The 16,135-nt window shown below is 45.1% G+C and overlaps 1 pseudogene; it reads left to right on the top strand.

The window, feature by feature from the left end:
* Positions 1-5,454: 5,454 nt before the first annotated feature.
* LOC116089415 overlaps positions 5,455-16,135 on the top strand; it is a 17,225-nt pseudogene continuing 6,544 nt past the window's right edge.

Raw genomic sequence — 16,135 nt, 5'->3', positions numbered from 1 at the left:
GAGAGTAGTGGCCTTGGGGCAAGATTCCACCCAGTTAAGCTTATTGTGTATGAATCTGCAGTTGAACAAGGAATAGTTATAGCATGTTAGGCACTATTACCTGGTTATTGTTTTCATTTAGACCTTTAATCTGGAATAAACTACAATCCAGAAATGGGGGGGGGCACACTTATGATCCAGATCTTGAGTCTGGAAGACACAGGCTTTTGATCTGGATCTTGAGGAATACTGATCATAAGAAGCTTTGGCTCATGCATGGTGGTACACACCTTTAATCCCAGGAGACAAAGGCAAGCAGATCTTTGACTTTGAGGCCAACCTGGGACGGAGCAAGTTCCTGGTGAAGAAAAGCTTAAGTCCAGGCAGGGCGGTTCACGCCTTTAATAACAGAACTCAGGAGGCAGAGCCATGTAGATCTCTGAGTTCAAGGTTGATCTACAGAGCAAGTTCCAGGGCAGCCAAACTCAGGCAGTGAAGGATTTACTAGGATAAGAGGGCCATGTTCCAGCCTCAGCAAGCAGCGGAACTCAGCAGCGTCAGCCATGGAGCCAAAGCAAAGGACTGTTGCTTCAGTCAACAAAGCAGAAAGGAATTGGACATCAGACATGGAGATGCAGAGCTTGGAGTTTGTCTAGCTGGTTTTTGGTCTTGCTTAGGTCCAGTATTTCCTCGCCAGGAAGTTTTGGAATGGTGATGTATATCCTGTGATGTTGGAGGTAGATGATCTGTTTTTTGATTGTGATTTTATAGTGGATTATAGCTAAGTGATGAGATGAATCTCATAAGAGACTGAGCTTTGAACTTTGAACACTGTTGAGACTGTTATGGGAACTTTTGAAGTTGGACTAAATGCATTTTGCATGGTAATTGTATTTGGCTAGGTATGAACCCCGTAGGCTCATGTGTTTGAACAAGCCTATAGAGGCAAGGGAATGGAATGTGGTGGTGTCAATATGCTTGACCCAGGGAGTTGCACTATGAGGAGGTGTGGCCTTGTTGGAGAAAGTGTGTCACTGTCAGGGTGGGCTTTGAGACCCTCCTAGCTGCCTGGAAGACAGTCCTCTCTTGTTTGCCTTTGGAACAAGATGTAGAACTCTCAGCTCCTCCAGCACCATGTCTGCCTGGATGCTGGCATGCTTGCTGGCATGCTTCCTGCCATGATGATAATGGACTGAACCTCTGAACCTGTAAGCCAGCCCCAATTAAATGTTGTCCTTATAAGAGTTGCCTTGGTCATGGTGCCTGTTCACAGCAGTAAAACTCTAAGACAAAGCCTTCCCTCCCTATGTTGCAGCAAAAAAGCAAACTAGAATAGCTAGGCTCTCCTCTTAGGAAAGGAGTCCTGCTGCGGCAGGAGTAGCGTCAACAGGATAGATCAACTTGCCAGCAAGAGGGAAGTCAAGCAGGCAAAAGAAAGAGCTCCCTTCTTCCGTGGCTTTTCATCTGGCCTGCCACTGGAAGACGCCACCATCAGTTAGGGCAAGTCTTCCAAAGACAAGAAAATCTCTCACCCGAGCGTGCTCAGACACTCACCCTGATTCCAGATCCCATCAAGTGGATGTTTAACCAGCACAGTGTGTGCAGACTGAGAGCTGTTAATCAGGTAGGATCACACCCTGGTAGGTCCCACTTAGATCTAATTTTACCCATGATAGTTACTGTTGGTTCTTATGGGTAATCATGGAGCCAAGCCTGAGATGGCTGCCACCCATGTGAATACAGATAAGAGCCAGTTTGTTACAGGTCTGAAAGCAAGTGTGACAGTATGTGCTCTTAATGGAGATTGTAGGGTGGTGTGGTGTGTGTGAATGAGTGTGTGTGTGTGTGTGTGTGTGTGTGAGAGAGAGAGAGAGAGAGAGAGAGAGAGAGAGAGAGAGAGAGTTGGGTTGTTGTGTGGTATGTACATACGGTATACATGGTATATTGTATGTATATGTGTGTATGCGGTATTTGCATTGTGTTGTATGGTATGTGTGTATGTATGCATGTGTGGTGTGTGTATGATGTGTGGGTTGCTATATGTGATATGAGGGGTTAATGTAATATAGGTATGGTATGTGTGATATATGGGATGAGTACATGTGTGTGTGTTATGTCATGTTTTCTGTGTTAGAGTAAGCCCAAGGGCTGGAGGGGAGGGGAAAAGAATCCATGTTTACACCATCTATGGAAACCCCACTGTGTGTCCTCAGGCTTGGCTGTGGAGACTCACAGGTGCCCTCTTACCACTTACCCTTGCTTGGTTTGGTGAATCCGCCTCCACCAATGGAGGGGCAAAGCTTCTCTGGGCTGGGAGCCAGGGCAGGTGGAGGTGGGTGTGGCTGGATGTGGTTGAGCCCTGGCTTTCATGCCTGTAACTCCCTCCCTTAGATCCTGCCTAGACCTGTTCTTGGCAAAGGAGAGAGCCTGGGATTCTACTCTTCTTCAAGATCCAAACATGGCTTCCAGAAGCCGTTCGGCCTACCATGAACACTCACCAAGAGGAGGTTTAGACAAGAGGGCTATCACCCCAAATCTCTCTATGCGCTCCCAATCCCTAAGATCTGTGAGAGACCTTTATCCATGTGTTCTTGAAAGACAAGAAGACTCTGACACGAAAGGAGAATGGGATGCTCTGTCCCTTATATGTCCCTTTACAACATGTCCTCAAGCAGTCACTTAAACTCTCTTAATCCCTAAAACCAAGTGAAAGATCCTCCCATGGTTAATAGTTGAGAGAATTAAATGAGCAAAGTCGGCATCTGGCAAGATGTCTGCTGCAAGTAGCTTCCTTTCTGTGACAGTTCATATTGATTGACAATTTGAGTCGATAGAGAATCAATCACACAGGAAAGAAACTTCTAAGCATGTTCCTGAGGGAGTTCCTAGATTGTGGGCTACAGAGTCGCATGGGCTGGGATCCTAGACTGACTAAAAAGGAGGACATGAGCTGAGCACCTGAATCTACCTTCTTCCTGACTGAGGATGCAGTGTGACCTGCTGTGTTACACTCCTGCTGCAGTGATATAATGTGACCACTGCCTCACACTCCTGCTGCTGAGATGCAGTGTGACCACTGCCTCACACTCCTGCTGCTGAGATGCAGTGTGACCACTGGTGCTGCTGAGATGCAGTGTGACTGCTGTGTTACACTCCTGCTGCTGAGATCCAGTGTGACCCACTGCCTCACACTCCTGCTGCACTGATGCAGTGTGACCCACTGCCTCACACTCCTGCTGTAGTGATGCAGTGTGACTTACTGCCTCACACTTTTGCTACAATGGTACAGTGTGACCCACTGCCTCACACTCTTGCTGCAGTGATGCAGTGTGACCTGCTCTCTCACACTCCTGCTGCTGTGATGCAGTGTGATCCGCTGCCTCACACTCCTGCTGCAATGATGCAGTGTGACCGCTGTCTTACACTCCTGCTGCAGTGATGCAGTGTGATCCACTGCCTCACACTCCTGCTGCAGTGATGCAGTGTGACCCGTTGCCTCACACTCCTGCTGCAGTGATGCAGTGTGACCTACTGCCTCATGTTCCTGTTGTGTGATACAGTGTGACCCACTGCCTCACACTCCTGCTGCAGTGATGTAGTGTGCCCTGCTGCCTCATGGTGCTGCTGCTGTGACTTCCTGCCAGAATAAACCCTCCTTTGTGTTGGTTCAAGTCAAGTGTTTGATCACAGTAAAGGAAGGTGTAACCAATTGTTGTCCTTTTCCCTGGAATGTGGAGCTCTGGGGTGAGATGAAACCAGTTTTTTGGCTGGAAAGTAGACAGGAGATTTTGCATAGGGGTTCCAATTTCTCCACAATCTCACCAATACTATTCATTTTCTTCCCTTTCCTTTCCTTCTTTGTGTGAATGTGCACACTTGTGCATGTATGTGTGTGTGCACATGCATGCCTGTGTGTGTGTGCATGTGTGTGTGTGTTAATTGTAGCCATTCCCCTGGTTGTAGCAGTACCCTATTTCAGAAGCTTCTAGGTGATAAATGGCATTGATCATCTTTTTATGGACTTCAGATATTTTCACACCTTTTTAGGAGACATGTCTATTTTCTGTTCTTGCTCTAAAGCTATTTATTTCTTTGCTTGTTTTGGGGGTGGAACTGTGTGATTGTATTGTAAAGTTGTGAGAGTGTGAGGAGTCTGTGCTCTGAAGGTATAGGACCCAGCAGACCCCTGGGCTGCAGACGTTCCCTCCTCTTCAGTGGCTTGCTGTTCACTGTATCAGGCAACTATCTGGAGACATTAATGCTTTAGTTTTGATGAAGCTCAGCTTATTCAATTTTTTTTGTCTGTGCTTTTGGGTCATGGCTGAGAAATGATCATTAAACCAAATATCATGTAATTTCCACTGTATTTCTTTCTAGGCATAAACTAAATGACTTATATTTAGGCAATTTGTTCATTTTTTTAAAGATTTATTTATTTATTATATGTAAGTACACTGTAGCTGTCTTCAGACACCCCAGAAGAGGGCATCAGGTCTCATTACCGATGGTTGTGAGCCACCATGTGGTTGCTGGGATTTGAACTCAGGACCTTTGGAAGAGTAGTCGGTGCTCTTACCCACTGAGCCATCTCTCCAGCCCTAATTTGTTCATTTTTAATGTCCTTTTTCCCATTTTCCTCTGTCTTTAATGTACTCTCTCATGTGTGTCCCTGGCTTTGTACTTACATAAATGAGACATGCCCACGAGTTCTTTAGGAGTGCAATGTACCTCCTCAGGGGTCATACTTTGCACCCCACCTTTACAGGCCCTCTGGACTTGAGTCCCATAATTCTAGAAACCAAGAGGGATGGTTGGAGTGTTTGTTGCTTCCTTCATTGCTGTGATAAAATGCCGCAGCTGAAGAGAGCTAAGAGAAAGTGTTTGTTGGCTCACAGAGAACACACTCTATCATAGCAGGGAGATCGCAGCAGCATGAATGTGAAGCAGCTGGTCACGTTGCATCCACAGCCAATCAGGAGAGAGCTGTGAACCTTCAGACCCTGTTAGCTTTCTCCTCTTAATCATTCTGTTCACTCATGGGTTGCACTGCTTACTGTTAAATTGGATCTTTCTATCTCTATAATCATAATCTCGGGACTCCCTGACAGGTGGACCCAGAGGCTAGCCTTATCTAAATAATCCCTCACAGGTGTACTCCTAGGTTTGTCATCTAGGTGACTCTAAGTCAAGTTGACAATCAATATTAGCCATCACACTGAACACGGGTCTTGAAGAAATTCAGTGTTGTCTTGCATGACAACGTGGGGAAGACAGCATCTATTTCTTGAGACAGCAAACTCCCTCAGATGGGATGAAAAACCCACTGCCTCTGGGGAGGTGACAGTGTTCAAACTACCCTCTCAAGGGGTGTTCCATGAAAGGTCAAGCAGAGCTTCTAGGAGCTATGTTTGAATCTTGAAGGTGGATAGAATCTCAGGCACTCTCTCTTTAGAGAACAGATCTAAGCAAGATCTAATGGAAGGAGCCACTGGGATTGCAGTCAGCCAGGGTGTGGCCACATCCAGAGGCGGCCACATCCACTTGCCCGAGCTCCCAGGATGTAAAGGCTTTGCCAACTGCACTGGTGAAGGCAGCCTACACCAAGCCAAACAAGGGTGAGTAATGAGAGGATCCCTGTGAGCTGCCACAGCCAAGTCTGAGAACACACAGTAGGGCTTCCGTGGAACTCATCACTTGGCCATCCAATGAGGTCTCGGGATGCATCTCTCTCCTCCTCATCCCCGCAGGGTTGGGGTTATAAACATCTGCTATGGTGCCTGGCTTATCTGGGTGCTGGGGATCTAAATCCCAGTCCTCCTGGTTGCCCAGCAGGCACTTTACCAAGCAAGCCACCTCCCATGCCCCAGTTAATCTATGTTCTTGAGAAAGAGCCAATCCTCCCTGTCTTCATTATTAAGTAATGAAGATTTATCTCTAGTTTTTCTCCTAAGGGTTTTGTGGATTTTAGCTTTAATGTGTGTCATTAATCTAGAGTTAATTTTTTTGCACACAGTGTAAGGTGGAGGATTCAAATTAATTCATTTCATCATGGACATTAAGCTGTCTCTATGTGAACTGTTGGAGAAATTGAATAGTCTTGTTCCTCTCGTTGAAAGCCATTTGACCATAGTCATAAGAGTTTTTATTCAGGAATCTCGGTTTATTTCACAGATCTACATGTCTAGCTGAGAAATGATTCCTTTTTTCCTTTTCTTTTTGTAATTTTACTGAATATAAAGATCATGTAGCGTAGTATGGCTCTAGACACTAAGTCTTCTAGTCCATGGGAGTGGCTTGCTACCATTTGTTCAGTGTTCTCAAGCATTTATAACAGTATCTTATAGTTTATAATGCATATATCTTTTACCTTCTTAGAAGGGAGAGTGAGAGAGACACTGTCCCGTCCTGGCTCTTGTTATATTATGACTTTAACTTCCTTGCACATTGAAAACGGTGACTTAAAGCTAGAATTAAATCAAACATAAAAGGAAGTGCAAGGGAGATCCACTTAGCTTCAACTGTCAACCTGACATAGCCTAAAACTCTTTGAGGGTGTCTCAACTGAGAGTTTGACTCAATCAGACTGGCCTGTGGTTATGCTTATGAGGCACTTTCTTGATGGCTGATTGATATAGGGGTGCTCACCACATTGTGCACAGTGCATCCCTAGACAGGGATCCCAGGCTAAATCAGAAAGGTATCCAAGCAGAGTTAGGAAGCAAGCCAGTAAGCAGCATTTCTCCATGGTTTCTGCTTCAGTTCCTTCCTACCTCCTGAGCTCAGTTGGAAGTATAACTCAAATAAATTACTTCCTTCCCTGAACTGCTTTTGGTCAGAATATTTATCCCAGTGACAGAAAGAAAAATACTACAGAAACTACTACCAGAAGTGGGGTTTGTTGCAGCAACAGACCTGATGATGTTTTTAATTTTTGAAAGATTGTGGATGTGTTTGGAGCTTTGAGCAGGAAAATATATTGAGTGCTTAATCTTACTTGGATTTTCTAACCAGGGAGTTGGGAAGATAATAGTGATGTGAGAAATGCAGAGAATATAGGTATGACTTGTGACATTTAAAAGGAAAGTAAATACTCAATACTTAAAGTATTTGAATTAGAAGTCTCTTGAGTTGAACATGCTGGTGCACACCTTGAACTCCAGTACTTGGGGGATGCAAGATGTCTGTGACTTTAAGACCAACCTGGTCTACACAACAAGGTTCAAGCCAGCTGGGGCTGCACAGTGAGACCCTGCCACAAAATAAATAAATAAGTAAATAGATAAATAAAAAATGTAAAAAAAAAAATCCATGATTGTTGGTTATCTGGGGCTGAAAAACCAGCTGTGAATCTTAAGAGACCAGCATCATTGAGGCAAAATATCTGAGAAATAAAGGTAAAGCCTTAGTTTGAGGGGAAACTCCAAGATATTGAAGATTCCACAACCCTGGGAGGTCTGCCAAGGACAGCAGTGCGTGTGCAGTGGAAGAGACTTTGAAATTCCAAAGTGTGAATTTAAAAAAAAAAAAATATTATGGAAGTTTTCAAGCTAACAATGTTTTATACTGTGATATTAATATAAAGTCTTGGGGATAAATAACAAAGGACAGGCTATATTTTTAATAGCGATGTGTTTATGTGTCAAATTGACAAGGAGTCAAATGTTTTGGTTAGTTTACTAATCTCAGCACTTGGGAGATAGAGGCCAGAAGATCAGGAACTCAAGGTCATCCTGAAGTTCACAAGGAGTTTGAGACCAGCCTGGTCTACATGAACCTGCGTGTGACACTATCTCCAGGGAGAAGTGAATAAATGTCTTACTCACCCCAGATAGATAATTGAAAACAGAACAAAGTAATGATTCCATAAACCCCAACTCGGTGAATCAAGGAGTTTATTGGGGTTGCTTAAAGGATTGTGAATGAGGAGTTACTTACAAGTCACAGATGTGACTCAAAGACAGCATCACTGAAGCCCGCTCATGTGTGAGTGACAGCTCAGGACAGCAGGAATCCTGGGGTTCACAGCACACCCTGAAGACAGTTCCAAGGTCAGCTGTCCTGCTGCTTAGATAACCTTGGAGTGGGGGACTTCCTGAGTTTTTGAAGTTGCTCATAATCCCTCTTTTAAAATTTTCTGGGCTTTCTTGAGCTTCCCTTTATTTAGGGTGAAATGCTTCAATTCTAAGGAAATAACTACACGGTAGACTCTGCATCCTTAGTAAAGGAAATAAAGAAAATGACATTATTTGGTATGTACACTGAAATTGTCTGAATGTGAATAGTCCCCATAGGCTCATGTATTTGTTTGTTTGGTTCCTGGTTGGTGGAACTGATTGGGAAAGATTAAGAGGTGTGTCACTCGGAGTGGCCTTGAGGTTTCAAAGGTACACTCTAGGCCCAGTCTCTCTCTCTCTCTCTCTCTCTCTCTCTCTCTCTCTCTCTCTCTCTCCCTCTCTCCCTCCCTCTCTCTCTCTCTCTCCCTCTCTCTCTCCCTCCCTCTCTCTCTCTCTTCCTCTCTCTCTCTCTCTTTCTCTCTCTCTCTCTCTCTCTCTCTCTCTCTCTCTCTCTCTCTCTCTCTCTCTCTCTCTCTCTCTCTCTCTCTCTGTGCCTGCTTGCCTGTCCAAAGATCAGGAGTTAAGCTTTCAGCCCCATGCCTCCCTGTTGTCACACTTCCTGCTATGATGATCATGGACTAACCATCTGAAACTGTAAGAAGTCCCTAGTTAAATGCTTTCTTTTGTTTATAGCAGTTGCCTGTGGTCATGGTGTCTCTTCACAGAAAACTCTCTTCACAGCAAATAATAATAATAATAATAATAATAATAATAATAATAATAATAATAATTTTTAAAGAAATAATGAAAAGGAAGTGGAATTTAAATGTAAAGATAATCACATGCCCTGCTGTCAGGTCAAAGCCCCAGGCCAGGCTGAGGAGGAACTGGGGATCCTGGAACTTTGCAGTGTTTCCAGGCCCAGGTAGGAAAGGTCAGTAGCAGGCAGTGGACAGAGGGACAGAGAAGAGTCTAAGTTGTCTGTCATGGTGGCCCCCACAAACAGTAGAGTAAGGGCAAGGGAAGAGACATCTTTGGGAATATAGGGCTCTAGCTCCTCACTTCTCCACAGTGGTACCCACATCTTCTGGGTGACTTCTTGATTCTCAGCATCATGTTTTGCTGTGCCCGTGCATCCCCACCCCCACCCAAGCTGGGCTATCTCTTAGACAAGGTTCTCTTAGGGAGACTCATAGCTGATATCCCAGGGATCAGGGCCCATCAGCTCTCATTGTCTCATTGTCTCTACAGACAGTGTCTCCTTGCCCTGTACCACCAGCTTTTGACTATTCTCCTCCTCCTCATGGCTCTTCCAGGGAACGTTGTCTGCCTCCGCATCCATGCTCAGATCCAGGTATTGTTCTTTCTTAGGGAGGAGGTTCCCAGTCTGCTAGCTCCCAGCTGGGACAGGCCTGAGGGTGCTCAGTGAGTCTTGTAGCATGGGAGCTGGGTCTCAGTGGTAGCCTGCAGGACAAAGGGGAAGCCTCTAGAGGTAGATAAGCTGCTTTTCCTTGTCACATGCTTATGAAGGTTTGCTGCCTCAACTCAGAGGGTCCCGGTTCAAAGCAGGGAGTGGGCTGCACTTAGCAGGCCCGGAAGGGAGAGAGCAGTCAGTACAAGCCTCCTTGTTCCCAGGATCTCATGGAGTGAGGTGGAGGAAGGTGCGAAGTGGTGGCACGCTTGTTCTGGCCTCTGTTCTAAATAGGGCTCCAGAGGAAGGCTCTGAACGCTTCCAGAATAAGGGTGCTGCATCTGGTGGTGCCCATGGTTTGGGCTCTGGCAGCCTTTTTAGGGGGACACTGGGAGTGGAGACCTGTCCCATGGTTCACAGTAAAGATGTCCCTTCTATATTTTCTATCATTCTATGGTAAGGTCATTATCTGTCTGCTGAACAGCTGAGACAGGGCTTTTTGTACACACATACACACATATACATACATACACACATGCACACACACACACACACATACACACATACATATACACATGCACACACATACATACACATATACACACATATACATACACACAAACACACACATACATACACATATACACACATACACATATACACACATATACATATACACAAACACACACATACATACACATATACATACATATACATACACATATACACACATATACATACACACATACACACATGCACACACATACACACATACATACATACACTCACACAACACACATACATGCAGACATACACATACATACACACATGCACACACACATACACACATATATACATACACACATGCAGACACATATACACACACATACATACATACACTCATAACACACACAACACATATACATACACACATGCACACATACATATACGTACACATACATATATACATACATGCACTCACAGACACACACACATATATACATACACACACATACAGATACATACACACACATCATATATTCCCTTTTCTTTTCTTTTCTCTTCTTTTCTTTTCTTTTCTTTTTTGAAGCAGGGTCTCTTGTAGCCCAGGCTAGCCTCAGACTCTCTATGTAGCTGAGTGTGACTTGATGACTTTGCACTTCGATCACGCTGCACACACCTCCTAGGTTCTTGGCTTACAGGTCCACACCACACCACACCCAGCTCTGTGAGGTGCTACATGGAGAGCCAACCTAAGGCTTCCCAAACACTAGGCAAGCATTCTGCCAACTGATCTATGCAAGGTGGGGCTTTTTTAAAGTTGAAAAATCTGACAAGCACTTGACAGAGCGGTTAGCTGGGCTGTGTGAGTCTTCTTGTCCTGGAGTGACACTATTTCTGAAGGGCTCCTCGGGCTGCGCAAGCTCCCCTAATCTTACCCATGAATTAGTTCCTACGCCTGCATTTGGAATTGCTAGAGTCTAGGTTGTGGCCTACCCTACAATAGTTCACTCTCCTAGAAGATGTCACAAGTTTTCCTCCTCCAGGCCACAAAACAAGAGAGCATGTAAGTTCATGTTCTATGTAGTGAACTCATCCCAGTTATGGGCAAAGGAGCCACAGAGAGCCTCATCTGGCCTCCGCCCCATGGCACCTAATGTCACCTTCATTTCCACTGGGCTACATCGCCCTCGTGTGGCTGTCTTTGGAATAGCATCAATTGATGACTTCCAGACTGAAGAGGCTCAAACTCGTCTGGGCGTGTCTTATTCTCAGTCAATCACCTTAATGTCTGCAGCACCTTCAGACTCCAACAGTCAACTGTCCTGTACTAAAGGCCTGCCACGGCATGGACACTGCTGTTGAATAGAGTAACCACCTGCTTTCTGATAATGCTGTGAACCGTTTGCGCAATGAGTCTTGGGAGTCTGAGGTACTTAAAATGGAGAAATATAGTCTCCGTGGCCAGCTGCTAAATTGCAGAAGTTAAGATAAACAAAGACTGGAAAGTGCCAGTTACTAGGTTCGGGGAATATTTTGAGGTCGCTGCCAGGGCTCACTGGGGTTGCTAGAAAGGTCCCAGAGTCTACAGTTCTGATGTTTAGTGATAAGAACTATGGTGGCACCCCTGAGCACTGGCTTTCATGCTCGGTGATCACAGAGGGTTTCTGCAAAAAGAAATGACCTGCTCTGCTCTTTACAGAAGGCAGAGTGGCATTTGGTAGTCTCAGACCTCACAAGATGGTGAGTGTAGGGTTCATCTGCAGAACATGGTGACGGTCTGATTTGTGAAGTCCAAGGCTCTACAGGCCACTCCACAGCCTTCCCCCAAATCATTAATGGAGTTGGGACAGGGGGCCCCCTAGCCATAAGCTGTGACTCTGACGAGTGCCTCGTGCCAGGTCAGGATTTTTGGTCCTGGAAAGGCAGCCACAACAACCCTCACATGATAGAAGAAAACAGGCTTTCTGGGCTGGCTGCTTGTCACTGAACGTCTTAGATGAAGTTTTCTAAGAAGCCAGACTTGAGGGGCTTGAAATACAGCTCACACAAACATGAAGAGTCAGTGTGAACCCAGTGTGCCTTAGAATCTTAGTGCTAGGGAGGCAGAGATAGGAGGATTGTGGGGACTTCCTGGCCAGTTAGCCAACTATTATTAGAAAACTTCAGGTTCAGTGACAGACCCTGTTTCAAACAGTAAGGTGGACACTCAGGTGGTGAGATCTGGCTTAGACACACAAACATAGACACACACAGACACACAGACAGGCAGACAGACAGACAGACAGAAATACATCACAGCCCCCCACACACACACCCATAGCTCACACTCAAAATAAATAATAAATACAACAAAGCAGGGGAGTTTGTTCTGGGTCCAAATGCTCACTCTTTTAAGATAAAAGGATGTAATATATAGAGAAATATATAGGGAAATTTGTTTAGTTTTGAACAAAACTGGGAAGGGTGAAAAATATGAACCCATCTCTCGTCTCTGCAACAGTGTTGCAAGTTAGCCAAGAGACAAACACACTTAGGGACAGGACTTCTCTCTTCTCTGCAACAGTGTTGCGACTTAGCAGAAAGGCAAACACACTTGGGGCAGGAAGGTCTTCCTTCTGGCACCAGAGCGTAGGATTTCCTGGAGGGATTCCATTTTGACCAACAGGATAAGAAGAGGCCTAAGGAGGCTCAGTCTGGGTCCTGGGACTAGAGGGAGGGAGCCAAGTGATCCTGTGATCAGAGATTAAGGATCTGAGCTGAAACACCAAGATTAATACATGAAAGAAACCAGTCTGCAAAAGACTGGAAGCTCTTCCTCACCCAGTGTGGTGGTTTGAATATGCTTGACCCAAGGAGTGGCACTATTAGGAAGTGTGGCCTTGTTGGAGTAGGTGTAGCTTTGTTGGAGGAAGCGTGTCATTGTGGGGGTGGGCTTTGAGACCCTCCTTCTAGCTGCCTGGAAGACAATCCTTTTTTGTTTGCCTTTGGAACAAGATGTAGAACTCTCAGCTCCTCCTTCTGCAGCATGCCTGCCTGGATGCTGTCATGCTTCTGGCAATGATGATAATGGACTGAACCTCTGCTCCTGGATGTCAGCCCAATTAAACGCTGTCCTTTATAAGAGTTGTTGTGGTCATGGTGTTTCTTGACAGCAACAGAATCCCTAAGTAAGGCACCTGGGTTCTTCTAAGAACAGTGGACGCCAAAGGCCCAGAGAGGACAGGTATGGCAGGATGTGTTTCTGCTCGTTGTCAGCTCACTAGTTCACTCTCGCTCTTGGGAACGCCCTTTCTTTCTTAATAAGCTACCCCTGTTCTTATTTCTAATGGTTTTCTCTAAGAAGCTTTTATTGATGAAACTGGGAACTGAAAAGGAAAACCCCTGTTTCCCTGGTAACAGTTCCTAGGTTCCAGTCAATAGACTGGTCAATTAAAGTGCACACGTCCTTTAGAAGTCCTCTGTGGGATTTACTTGGCCTAGGTATATTTCAGTAAGGATCACCGTGTTCTTGATGGCTTCGATGGCATATGTCTTCCTGTCAACTACACTTTTGTTTTGACTGCTCTCATACCCAAACCCATGTTTTCCCTAAACCAAACCTTCAGGCTTTAGATCTCATTCATGATTCAGTTAAACACTCCCATAGCAGCTTCTATGCACCAAGCGCAGGTCTAACCCAGTTTGTAAATGGCAGTTTGTGGGATACGGAAGCAGGGCAGAGAGTGAGGCATCATCTCAGCTAAGTTTCCTATTCCTGTGATAAAACACAGTGACCAAAAGCAACCTGGGGAGAAGGGGGTTTTATTTCAGCCTGTGCCACGGACTGGGTTGCTTCAGGGAACCCTTGTTCCGCGGGGTGATAAAAGTTCTGGCCTGGTGGGCAAAGAATTCGGCAAGTGACAAACAGACACAACACAAGGGAGTGTGGTCACTGAGTACAATTTGTACAAAGTGAAAATCAGGTTTATATAGTATACAGAAAACAGGGCAAATGACAGAAGTCATGTAGGCACAATGGCTACATTAAGGTCAGTGAGAACAAGCAGCCAGGTGCAAGGCGGAGGAGCAGTGGTGTCCTTCTTCTTGGGCTATTTTGGTAGCCCCAAGATAAATTCTCTGGCTCTGTCTGAGGCAAGTAGCTGAAGGTCGTATACCAGCATTTCTTGGCTGTAACATAGATAATTAGTGATGGAAGTCCTACAACTTCTAACTTCTCTCTGGCATGTAAAACAATTCTGCCTTGTGTGAGACTGCTCTGATAATAAGTGCCCCTAACTGCTAGCTCTAACTCTTGAGACACCCTGTCTGGTAAGACAGCTTCTATGTAAAAATTACAAGCTAATTACAGCTAGGAAATCAATTAGGATTATTGAAACACTGTGGAGGTCAAGAAATAATGTTTAATCTCAGTTTTAGCTAATAATGAAATATTTCTTAGGGCACCTTTATGCCTGAATAAAGAAAACACACAGATCTCTCCACAGACTTTAGCAGAGACCAATCTGGAACACATCTGAGCTAGGAGATGTCAGCGATTAACTACCTCAGGAGACTGGCCGAAGTGTACGCCTCAGGTCTATAATCAGGTTTTTAGGCCTGTCATACAGACACAACTGAAGTAGACGAGTTCTGTGTGACAAGCCTGCAACTCTCAGATTCCACTCCATCCCTGAGGGAAGTCAGGGCAAGAACTGAAGGAGACAAGATGGCGGGACACCATTCGATGGCTTGCTCCTTAGGGCTTGCTCAGTTTGATCTGGACCACCTGCCCATAGGCCAATCTTATGGCAGCATTTTCTCAACTGAGGTTCCCTCCTTCCAAATGACTCTATCTTATATCAGGTTGGCATAAAACTAGCCAACACAGCTGGGCGGTGGTGGTATATGCTTTTAATCCCAGCACTTGGGAGGCAGAGGCAGGCAGATTTCTGAGTTCGAGGCCAGCCTGGTCTACGGAGTGAGTTCCAGGACAGTCAAGACTACACAGAGAAACCCTGTCTCGAAATCACCACCCCCAACTCCCAAAAAAAAAAAAAAAAAAAAACCGAACTAGCCAACACAGGCCAAAAAAACCTTTAAATTGTATGGTCACCCAAATTGTATGGTCAGTAAGGGTCATACTTGGGATTCAACCTCATCTTGAAATAGTGTTGCCTCTACAGGCCTTTCCCCCCCAGTGCAGAAAAAGCGCTGGGGGTAAGGGCATTGGTTATTCCTGTGACTTGAAAAGGAACCAAGTAATCTGAGAGATGAAGCTATCTACACAGCCAGTCTGGCCTCTGGCTAAAGGGTGTGATTATCTTTGAAGAGCACTTGGGGTTCTTTAGAATGCCTTCAGTACCATATGCTACTTCTACTTCTTTAGACCCATGCTGTGACCCTCACTATTTTAATCTTAGACATTTTTTTTCTATTACATGTCAGACCCAGAGGGCAGAGAAAGAAACAAAAACAAAAACAAAACAGGCCTGGATCGTAATGGGTAGAGATATTGACAGAGCTGGGACTTCTTCCTTAATGACATCACCAGCCCCTTCCTCCCTCTGGAAGATCATTTTGACTGCCCAGCTTTATCTTTATCACACCCCACAGATGAGCATCCTCAATCCTGAGGGACACGAAATAATATTTGAATTCAGCATTCGAAAAAAAATAATGATGCTTGTCTAGTGAGGAGATTATCAGACAGACATTCCTGTGGCAGGAAGGGGCATGCTTATATTGAGGACTCTATCTGGATGGCCAATCTATTAGAACTTTGTTAATATAGCATGTTGTGAACCAGGAGACAAATTATCCTGAGCTGTCTACCATCTCTTTAATAATCATCCATTGGCCGTCTCTGGGTCTGACTCACTGTTGCTCTGACTGTGAAGCAAAACCTTCAGTGTGTTCTTAGCCGACCACTGGCTCCCACCAACCCAGAGCAAAACCACTGTCAGAGAGCATCTGAGGCTTAATCACAGAGACGTCCTGCTGTACCGGAATCCAGCTGCCTGCCGCTCCCATCAACATATTTGAAAAATGCCTGGCTCATGAATTTTTGCTTTGTAACTCAAAAGTTCATAAAACCACTTCTGTGTTAGAGTGCGTTATTTGGAACAACCTGTCATGTGTAACTGTCCTCTGAGGCAAGCAATAGCCATTGTGGGAGTTTAGTTGTTCCCCCTTGCAGGGATCATCCTAA

Source organism: Mastomys coucha, unplaced genomic scaffold (assembly GCF_008632895.1).
Source record: "Mastomys coucha isolate ucsf_1 unplaced genomic scaffold, UCSF_Mcou_1 pScaffold14, whole genome shotgun sequence".
In the NCBI taxonomy this organism is placed as follows: domain Eukaryota; kingdom Metazoa; phylum Chordata; class Mammalia; order Rodentia; family Muridae; genus Mastomys; species Mastomys coucha.
The sequence above is the reverse complement of the archived record's forward strand: the minus strand, read 5'-3'. Positions and strand labels throughout refer to the sequence as shown.